A 12,119-nucleotide genomic window follows, 5' to 3' on the forward strand; every position below is an offset into this window, starting at 1 on the left:
AAACAGTCAGATCATAGCAACTATCTTTTTTTGCCCTTTATATATCGTGCCCTTTACATATATTAATCCATCTAAGTCACAATTTTGCCATTAGGATTTACATCTTTGTTTTACTGATGAGGAAATGGAGGCTTAGAGGTATTAATGCCCAATGTTACACGGCTCATACTTGGAGGGAACCAGACCCACCTACTTCCAAACCTTTAGTCTTTTCAACACTACCCTGCTTCTCTGCACGATTTTATTCCATTCTTCCACAGCACAGTGGAACAGACACCATTATTGTCATTTTAAAAATAAGGAAAGAACCTCAGGGAGATGACTTTATGAAGGTCACGCAGGAAGCCTTCCTCGTTTTGATTTGATTTCCATCCATAAAATAGAGCTATTTCACCTCTGAGAAATATATTGAAGAAACCAAATAAAACTGACTGTCATAAAAATAATTCAAGAGTGAGTAAAATCTTGATTAATAGGAAAGTGCTAGGCAGCTATGGTTAATTGAAGGTTAACTAGAAGCTTCTCTTTGTTTTAAAGTTGAAGGCTAAATATCCCTTTAAAATAGATTACGTCACATCCTGGTTTATGTAGGTTTAGTGTAATGAACACAATTAAATCTCAGGGTTTTTTTGCAGCTTCTGCATCTCCTTGCAGGTGTGGATCGTACAGGAAATTGATCTGAAAATGTATGGAGACAGGGGAAAAAACAAAGTGGCTCATTTGACCATCTCTTAATAGGAATTGCATGGTCTCTTCCTTTCAAATAAAACACCAAAGCAGTTCCAGGTCTGGCTTTTGTTCGTTTGATTCAAGGAAGTCAGCCTGTAGGAGATAATCATATAATTGAACATTGCTTTACCCCCTTCCCCCTCCAAACGGAATACTAGGCTGCACAATTATTCATGTTTTTCTGCTTTGCAAAGGTTATTCTCCTATACCAAGCAAAAGGTCCATTTGTGACTCTGTAGATTGTTCAGAGTTTATAGAATTTCTTAACTTCTTCATTTACTAGGAAAAATATTAAAGGTACAGTTTCTCACAGGAAATCAGTCAAATCTCCACTACCTCAGTCTTTTATTACAGATTAAAAGAAAATGCTGGGGGACATGCCAAGTGATCTAGCAGGGAGATCCACTACCAGGCACCTAATTCAAAAAGGTTTGGCAGGCCTGGGACTCTCATTTCCATCACACTGCCTGGAAAACCAAGTGCCCTTGGTTGCAAAGAGTTAACAAATCCATGTAAAACCCCGAACTTATCTTTTCCAGCAGAAAATCTGGCTCCACAGTCGTGAGCGTTATTTATGTTATTAAGAGAACTAAATGTCACTTACATTTATCACCACATTTATAGAGCTGGGCATCGGCTATCTTACTCTCCAAAGCTGTTACAGTTTGTGGCTGGAGACACATTCTCCCAAACCACCCCTGTCCACAGCACTCGCCAAGGTGATGGCAGAGAAAGGGAGCGTTGCCCACCTGATGACGCTTCATTTCCAGGCTCCTTCTACCTCATCGCGGTGAGTCTGCGTCAGCACCTAGCTTTCCTGCTTTCTTCCATCTGTTATCTTTTCCCACTTGCCTAATTTATCATTCGATTGATACTCCGGCTATCTAGCATATTGTTCAGAGGAGTAAAAAACCATTATATCTTTAAATTTATTAAAGTTGATTTAAATACTTATAAACTCAGTGTCTCCCCAGGCCCATGCAAGGGCACCATGCTTCCTCTGCATTTACCAATAGCCACCTGAGTGGCGGGTCCGTAGCTTCCAGCAAGACATTATAGTTGGGGAGGAGCACAAGTTTGAGGAGGGGGCTGCGGAAATAGTGAAACATAGTTTTAAAAGTTTGTTAAGCACCTCCCATTATACTGATATTAGCTGAAGCTTACTTTTTCTTGAAGATGATAAAAGATGCAAAACAGTGCTTTCTCTAGCTTTAAAAAAAAAGTCATATGATCTACAAAATGATAATTTTTCCTGAGCCCATTATACAGCTGAGGTTACAGAGTAATCAAGTAAACATCTAACTAAGGACAAGCCTCATCTAAAAAGAGCCAGGATACACAATGTATTCACCTTTGGCAGAGCACGGGACATACAACAAAAAAATGGGTAAGAAAGGGAAAAAATCAGATAAGGTTTAACACATTTTTAAATTTCCAGTGTGGCCCGCTGTTTCAGTTTAGAATAGTTTGTAGAGCCAGACACAAGGGGAGTTCATATGCACATTCCGGAATCCACAGCCTCCATCATGTACTTACAAAAAAGTGGAGGTGGCACACATGACACAGTAGAGCAGTCCCTCAGTGGCACAGGCATAAAGGGGGTCATGGCAGCTGCTGGTGGCCAGGCTAAAGCTGTGCTACTCCTCTGAATGGTCGTCTCCTGCAAAACCAAAGCCTTAGTCTGCTAGGGAGGGGAAATAAACAGTCACTCCCAGAGCATGGGTAAAGGTGCACTGCTTCTAGTGTAAGAACAGAAGTAAAACCTGCCTGCCTCTGGGAAAGGGGGAGGAAAGCCTCTGATCTGAGGACACCACCGGAGGTCCATTCTAGCTGAGCCAGCAGTAGAAGCAAAACTCCTACTTGAATCTACCAGCATCCTACACTCGACAAAAAGAGATCAGCTGTTACTGGAGGAAAGGCAGGAAACCTCTGCTTAAGCCCACCCACAGTTTGGTGGCCACAGTAAAGGGGAGCAGAAATGGAGAGAAAGCCCCAACCCTGAGGCCCAGGCACTCAAATCCTACTTAAAGCTGACCAACCATAAAAACAAAATTCTTCACCCAGTAAATAAAAAGTCTAGCACGAATAATAGGCACAAGCAATGTACCACTGGACAAGAGCTGGGAGAGAAACTCCTTCTGTGGCAGAGCTCAGCAGGAACTCAAACACGGGGCAAGATCCTCTAGCCCCAGGCACCACACTAAGTGCCAGCTAATGGAAAGCAAGCCCTGGAAGACCTGAGGCCTGTGCTACATCAAGAACAGCTCCACCTAGAAAACACCCAAGCCCAGCTCAACCACTGACAGCAGAAATCAATTCCCCACACTGAGAGTCACAAGAGAAGAGGAGAATGTTTTACCAGCATAAATGACACTTACCTCAGGCCCTATAGCTCTTTTTCACAAAATGTCAATCATTTAGTTGAAAACTGTGAGGCCCAAAATGAAGCAAGAAAATAAATAAAAGACCCACTGTCAATAGTTAAAGCAATCAACAAAACTAGAGAAATGGCCACACACTGAAAATCAGCCATGATTAATGTGTTAAAGTATCTGGTGGAATAGGTGAGAATTATAGCAGAGAGAAAAACCCAATTTTCAAAAAGTCAAGTACATGTTGGTAAAAAAAAAGGAAAAAACTATCAGAGAAAGATGTTCTTCAGTGAGCCTACCAGCAGGCCTGATACTACTACAAGTGTAAGCAGTAAATTAGAGAATAGGTAAATAAAAATGATCCAAAATGAAACAAATAGAAAAGAATGTAAAAGAAAAAAGAAAGGAAGGAAGAGAGAGGAAAAGAGAGGAAAGAATATCCAAGAGCAGTGGGACAATATCCTTTGGCTTAATATGCATGTAACTGGGTCCCCAAAGGAGACGGGGGCAGAAGGAGGTATAAGACCTGTTTAAAGAGGCAATGGTTGTAAATTTTTTTTAATTAAAGGGGGGGAAAAAGCCCAAATCTAAGAAGCTCAGAGAACACACACACACACACACACACACACACACACACACACACGTCATAGTCAAACTGCTTAAAACCAAAGAAAAAGATAACATCTTGAAGCCATCAGAGAAAAGAGAAAGATTACACGCAAAGAAAGAATAAGAAGACAACAATCCAGGAAGCAATGGAGTGACATCTTTAAAGAAATAAAAATTGTCAACTCAGAATTGCACACCTAATGAAACTATCAAAAATGAAGGCAAAACAAGATTTTTATTTTCGTACCAACAACTGCAGAGAGAATTCTCATCAAGCAGACCTGTGCTAAAAGAAGTGTTAAAGGCAGAGGTTTAGTATTAGATAAAAAACTAGGTTTACACAAAGTAAAGAGGAGTACTCAAAATGGTAAAAATGAGTATAAACATAAAATATTTTTCTTATTTTAAAAGATAGTAGATTGCTTGTGAGATTTTTAGTATATGTCTAAAGCAAAAGTATATCAACAATAGTTCAGTATCTCTCAACAATAGATAGAAGAAAGAATTAGAATTATATTGTTGTAAGTTTCTTATACTTACATGAAATGGCATAATATTATTTAAATGTAGAAAATGATAAGATAAAAGTATATGTTGTAAACACTGAAGCAATCACAAAAAAATGTAATTTACAACCCTTCTTATAAGTAAAATAGAATAAAAATATTGAAGCCAAAAGAAAGCAGAAAAACAAAGAATAAATGAGGCAATAGAATACAATTATCAAAATGGTATCTTTAAATCCAGCCACACCAATAATTACACTAAATTAAAAATAAATTCTGAAAACCACAATTAAAAAGCAGATATTCTTAGGTAGAGTACAAAAGTAAGTTTCAAGTAAATGCTATCTACAATAAATTCTCTTTAATATAAATACATAAGTTAAAAGTAAAGGCATAGAAGTTATTTCATGAAAATATCAATAAAAATGATGCTGGAATGGCTATATTAATATGAGAAAAAAAAGCCCTCAGAACTAGAAATATTGCAAGGGATAAAGAGGGACAGTACAAAATATTAAGTAATTCATCAACAATTCATCAAAAAGATATGACAATCTTACATGTAAATACACCCCAAAAAAGAGCATATAAATTCATAAAACTAAACCAATAGAACTGAAAGGAAAAATAGATATAGCCACAATTGTAGTTGGAGTCTTCGATACTTCTCTCTCAGAAATAAATAGAACAGGTAGATAGTAAAGATATAAAGTCAGTAGAGATATAAAAGGCCTACATAACAGAAACAATCAATTTGATTTAAATGATAGATTCACATGCAACAGCAGAATTCACAATATTTTTTTAAGTTTACATGTAACATTCAGAAAGATAGACCATATTTTGTGTCATAAAACAAACTCCAACAAATTTGAAATAATTTAAATAATTCGGAGTATATTCTCTGACCACAACTTTAACCTAACAATCACTAACAGACATATAAACAGAAATGTTCAAATATTTAAAAGTTAAACAACATAATATCACTTAAGTCAAAGAAGCAGCCATAAAGAAAATTAGAAATATTTTGCATTGAATAAAAAGGAAAACCTAACTTATGAAAATGTGTTAAGTGTAGCTAAAACAATGCTTAGAAGAAAATCTCTATTTTTAAATGCCAACATTAGAAAATTACAGAGTTTGAACTAGAAAGAGGGGAGCAAATTAAACCCAACACAATCAGAAAGAATGAAATAATAAAAATAAGAGCAGGAATAAATATATTTAAATATATAAAAACAATCAATAAAATCAATGAAACCGAAAGCCAGTTTCTTGGGAAAAATCAACAAAATTTAAAAATATTTAGCTAGACTTACCAACACAGAGAAAGCAAGCGTGAGGTAAGTAGGGGGCCTGAGAATCAATGTCAGGAATAAAAGAGGGGACAGAAACACGCATTCTACAGGAATTAAAAGGATTAAAGGGATTATTATGAACAACATTATCCCAGTAAATTTGATAAGTAAGATAAACTAGGAAAATCCTTGAAAGACAGCAATTACCAAAACTTTCTCAAGAAGAAGTTGAGAACCCATATAGTCTTTCCTGTATCTATTAAAGAAATTTATGTCACAGTTAAACCCTTTCAATAAAACTTCAGTCCCAAATGGCTTCACTGGAAAATTCTTCCAAACTTTAAAAGTAGCAACATTACAAAGTTTTCCTACGTTTCAGAATATAGAAAAGGAGGGAACAGTTTTAAATTCACTTTAGAGGCCAATACTAATCTAATTCCAAAATCTGACAATTTTGTACAAACCATAAATTTTAAAAATTGGTTTAATTAAAGAGAGTTTAAAAAATAAATCTAACTATAAAGTAATAAAATGCTATTTTTTTTTTAAAGACAGGGAGATTTAAAAACCTAAAACAAAGGACTTCACGGAAATTAGTGCCTGTTTGTAGTTTGTACACTTATGAATCAATTGCTTTTTGGCTTTAGTTGAGGAGAAAGTTGAATATGTTAAAGGAAATTTGTGAAAAAAAAAATATTGGTAAGGAGAAATAATTAAAGATAGGAGAGAAAATGTTACGGGGCTAATTTTCATGGGAAAAATTGTGATTTGGACTCATAGTGGAGAAATTAGCCTAACACTGACGGACAGACACCTCTTCTGTGCAGAAGGAGCAAAGGCAGTAAGCACAGGTGTACACACAGGGGAGCGCAGGAGGGCACTGCAAGCTGCCGCAGGTCTGAACATTTGGATAGTATCCTGCTACCCCTCAAAGTTTTTATTTTACTTTATTTTATTTTTCACTATGTCTTTACTGATTTCAGAGAGAGGAAAGGAGAGGGAGAGAGAGATGGAAACATCAATGATGAGAGTCACTGAGAGTCACTGATCAGCTGCCTCCTGCACGCTCCCGACTGGGGATCGAGCCCGCAACCCGGGCATGTGTCCCGACTGGGAACCGAACCTCGATCTCCTGGATCCTAGGTTGATGCTCAACCGCTGAGCCATGCCAGCCAGGCAAAGTTTTTATTTTAAATATTCCATAATTTTATAAACTAAGTTCTGAAAAGCTGAAAGCGAAATGGAAAAGTTGTTGCATAACAATACATAATAATAATAAAAGTAATAACAGGCATTCCATTCTCAAAGGAAAAACCTAAGGGATTTGAGTACCCATTATATTACCTGACACCCATCAGGATCAGGAACATAATGTTTCACTTGACAAAACAGATTTTTAAATTAAAATATATATATCTTGAAAAAACACTAATGGTCTTATGTACTTTGTGGGTCAATGTCATAATGTAAAGAGAAAAAGCTACATCTTATTCTAGGTTTTGAAGCCTGCCTGCGCAATTAAACAAGAGGCCATGGCTAAGTGTGTTAATAAAAATCTTTCTCCGATTGTCCAAATGAAGCATGACACATCATTGTTATGACAAAGTGAGGTAAGACTTCAAAGTGTGAGTGGGTGTTAGGCAGAAGAATATTGCTAACAATTTTTTTTAGATGTAGGTTGGAGTCCCCACATACCATTTTTTAAAAAAGTCTTACCTACTGCTCTCAATCACTTATTGCTAAAAATGAAAGTCACAGGATATAAAGTGTCAGAGAGGCGGTCAAGAGACTTCCTCTAGATTTCCCATTGCATAAAATTAATTGGTTCAATTGAAGTTGGAGGATTATCTAGGGGTTTCTGATAAATTCCCTTTAAAAACCTTGTAGCAGTAGGTTTTGAAGTGAGAGGGAGATCTATTTATTAGTACAAGCTGTTGCATTGGAGGCATTTATAATTTGATCAAACTAATTCTAGAAATAAATGTTCCTATCAGAAGTTACATGCATTGCCAATAAAATAAATGTGAGACAGAACTAGTGTGCAGAGGAGAATGTTGCTCTTAGTGGAAATACTTTTTTTTTTTTTTTTTGTGAGATCAGAAAGTCTAAGTAAATCTATTTTTCCTGTTATGGTGCAGAGTAACTATAAGGCTCTCATCCTGGTCACAGACTTTCTGTTAAGGGAAAAAGCCCTTAGTGTCATATATTTCTCCTATGAACATTCCAAGACAAATTACAGGGCAAGAAGGAGCTGGAAGAGTCACGGTTCCACCCTCTCACTAATATTTAGAGTATATGTTATAGTACAGTATCTAAAATGTAAACAATCCCTAGACTTTAATGTCACTACCATAGCTCAAGTTGCTTGGGTTCAGGGTGATGCAGTGGAAAGTGCCCTGGTGCTGGGGTCACTCAGACCTGAATAAATGGAAATTATACAAAATTCATGGTTGGCAAAACCATCACAATTATGTCAATTTCCCCACATCCTCTATTAATTCAATTATATAGTCTACCAAAAATTTCTATAGGACATTTTTACGGAACATGATTATATAATTATAAAATTCAAAGAGAAAATTAAGTTTTAGAAGAATCAAAAGAGTTTTGAAGAAGAAAAATATGAGGTAGGGGGCTTGCCCTACAATAACAAGACATTATAAAGCTATGATAATTGAAACAGTGTTTTATTGGCATAATGATAGACAATGATAGGCTGATGACATTGAAAGAAGTATCTAGAAACAGACCTATACATATGGGAATTTGGTATAGGAGATAATCATTTATTTGGGGGGAAAAGTTGGATAATTCAAATGTAGCATTGATCAACAAATGGTGATGGACCAAGTGAACGTTCTTATGCAAAAAACAAACAAAAAAACCTTTGACTCATATTTCATACCTTATATAAAGTTAACTAAAAAGGGCTCATAGACATAAATGTAAAAAAATAAAATAAAATTCCCCCACTATAAAATTCCAATAAGAAAACATAGTAGAATATTTTTGTGGCCTTTTGGTTAGGCAAAGAGTCCTTGGATACAACATCAAAAGTGTGGTCCCTAAAAGAAATATATGCATTAATTGGCTTTATCAAAATTAGAGACTACAAAAGAGGTGCCACTTTGTTTTTCATTTTTGGATATATATACCTCTAAGTTAAATAAGATAGTTGTGACTTGACACTTTGTTTGCCTACATTTTTTTATAATTTGGACCAGGAGATTGTGTTTCCTAAAGAAGTTGGGATTAAAGGCATTGGCCAGAAATTCACTAGCATAATTATAATTTTTAAATCTCTATAAATTCTTCAATAGAAACGAATTTCAATGCCTTCAATGACTGGCACCCCAGAATTGAAAGAACTTCAAAAAACCACTGTCATCAATCATGCATGCAGTTCTTTACCCAGACACGTTAAAGGATTTAATGAGTTCTTATGATGTGTGCACCTTAAAATTTGAGTTTGGTTTAAAAGAGTTCACTAAGATACAATTAACTCAGAACCTAGAGCCTTGTGCATAATTTAGAAGCAATTACAGCTGAAGGAAATAATAAGTGAACTTTTCAAATTCAAACAAAAAAACAATCTAGAAAAATAGAATTAATCACTGGCAATTACTGAGTTAAAATATCAAACTTATTACCCAAAATACTCCCATGTAATCATGCATTCAACTTTGAGCCAGTAATTGTAATCAAAATTAGGGATGTGCAGGTATTAAAAATGCAAAAAATTATAAAACACATGAAGGAGCTGCTATTTAAAAAAATAAAGAGGAGTGGCTGGGTGAAAAAGGTAAAGGGAGTAAGAAAAAAATACTTGTAGACACAAACAACAGTATGGTGATTCCCAGGGAAGGGGGTGGGGGCCAGGGAAACGAGGGCAGGTAAGTATAGGGGATAAATGACAGGAGGAGACTGGACTTGGGGTGGTGAACACACAATACAATATACAGATGATGTATTCTAGAATTGTACAACTTGAAACCTACATAATTCTATTAACCAATGTCACCCCAATAAGTTCAATAAAAAAGAAAGAGAAATAAAAAAATAACTGCTTAAAATTTTCATCTACAAAGTTCGTAATGTAGATTAAAATCCTAAATTGTGCCTTATAAATCTCAAACTTGTGATAATTAGAAATGGTTCTAAGACAAAATATAATTCTGCACAATTTTGGAAATTTGGTTTGAAAAATCAATAGTAGGAACCTTGTTTGTTCCTTTAAGTATTTTTAACATTTCTTTTGAGATCTTGTTTGGATATTAATTGTATTTTAAAGCAACCATGTCTCATTTATAGAGCTTGGAGTTAGCCTGTTTTATTAATTGCCACATTTGAAAGTAATAAAAATTATTTTAGACTTTTCATTAAATTCAAACTAGCTTCTCCTCCCTGATTAGTCAAAATAAATGGAAATTTTACTATACCTAACAGTACTTTTAATACCATTGCTCACATAAATACTCATTAAAACTACAAAATAACATTTCTTTCTATAACCCAATAATGAAGAAAATTAAAGGGCTTAAAGATAATTTGTATAGATTTATTCATCAGGATTAAAAGTTTGTTTCATTTTAAATAAAAGCCAGTTCTATGACTACCCATAAATTGAAGAAAGCAGCATCCTTGCTTGTCTCTTAGTTTCAGTGCAAGTAAGTTTCTAGTTTGGGTGTGTCCAAAATGCTGCCATCAAGCCTCCACATTGTGCCCTTTTTTTATGTTATTCTAAAAATTCCCTAAATAGAATTTTGGAACATTGCTTCTTGATTGTCATAATAAGTAAACATTAAAAAACAAACACTATAATAACAACTAAATTGTCTTTCTTATATAAAAAAAGTAGCCTAAATTTAAAATAAAAAGACAATTTTGAAATATTGGTCACTTAATATTATGGTGACATATTATAGACATCAGTAGATGGCTCCAGAATGAGAGTAGTTAAACCTCAACACAAAGAATGAGATTAACTCTTGGTTAAAAGGCAAAAATTAATTAATTAATTAATTATAACAAAAACACCCTAGAATAAATCTATAAAACTATGAGAAGATTTAGGAAATGCCTAAGTCTAATAAAGAAAGATGCCTAAGTCTTTATATAAATAAATAAATAAATACCTAAGTTATTTTAATAAATAAAAAAAGGTCTAATAATATAGCATGAGTTACATTGACTTTTTTACTAGAGAATTTTGCTAGATGTTTGTCATTCAAGTTTTCACCTGCTTTATCATTGATAACACCTTGAGGATCACTTTTCTAATACTTTTTCTATAATGTGGTACCACCTCAGTCTTACTTTTACCTAGTGTCAAAAATCTCTTACCAACTAACTAAAAGTAAAGCCTACATACAAAAGGACTGCTTGTAAATGTGCATGTAAATAGTTCTGTTAATCACACACTGTTCTACACTTGGTATACCTGCCTGCTACTGCACTTAGCTTTCCCACCTTTCTGCTTGTTTGTTCAGTCTGGATTAAAATTAGACTTGGGGTGGGGGTTATAAAGCAAGAAAGATCAAGTGTTCCCTTTGGACTTGAATATATAGCCATAGCAATTTCAATCCAAGCAATGATAAGAAAAAGATGAAAAAGGTAAACACAACCAAGTAGCCTGTATATTGTCCAGCAAAAAATACACTATCACCAAGAGAAAGACTGTGTCACAACAGTCCAGGGGGAGGTGGTGTATCTATTGGCCATTGTATCCCTAAAGGGAAGATGGCTGGATCACAGATTCACAATCTGATGTCACTAGTTATAAATATCACCCAACGACTCCTTTTGCTCTGATTCCATGCTTAACAAATGCATTTTCTGTAATAATTTGACTGTCATATAGACTTTCTTAGAAAGCAAGGATGTGCTAATCAAAATACAAATTGTCTTGTACATTGTATAATTAGCTCTGTGAGTCTAGTTACGGAAAGCCAGCATCATCAAATGAGCTTAATCAGAATACTGACAAAATTTGTGTTTCTTGATCTGCAAAGCTAAGAATTTATGCCTAGGCCATCATCTTTGAAGACCCAAATACAGAATCAGCTGAACTCTTTGTCAACATCTCAGACATTTAATTATTCCTTTAATTTCGTAAGTATGAAATGATATTTCAATATGTAACTGAGTGTTTATATTTGCATTTATACTATGTTTTATTTATTTACTCAACAAGTATTTATTGAGGAATTACACAGTTGTGTCAGGCTCCATGCAAAGCACTGATATGCCAACAGATTTTGGTACGTGCCGTGACGGAATTTTTATTTTCTAACTAGCAGTTCTCATCTATTGAACATGGACTATGTGCCAGGCATTGCTTTAAAAACTCTTCGGAATATTATTCAACTTAATATGTATAACTACTCAATGAGATATTCTTATTTATTTTTTTAATTATATCTTTTTTTACAGATGAGAAAACTAAAATGGATAAAGGTTAAATAACTTTTTAGAATCACAAATTGGAATGCAAAGTGAGAGGCAGAATCCATATAGTATATGAAATCCTCTGGTTAAAAAAAGAGAGAGAAATTAATTACACACAAAAATATACAAATGTAAATAGTAATTAGTCCTATGAA

Source organism: Miniopterus natalensis, chromosome 6 (genome assembly GCF_054644295.1).
Source record: "Miniopterus natalensis isolate mMinNat1 chromosome 6, mMinNat1.hap1, whole genome shotgun sequence".
NCBI lineage: Eukaryota > Metazoa > Chordata > Mammalia > Chiroptera > Miniopteridae > Miniopterus > Miniopterus natalensis.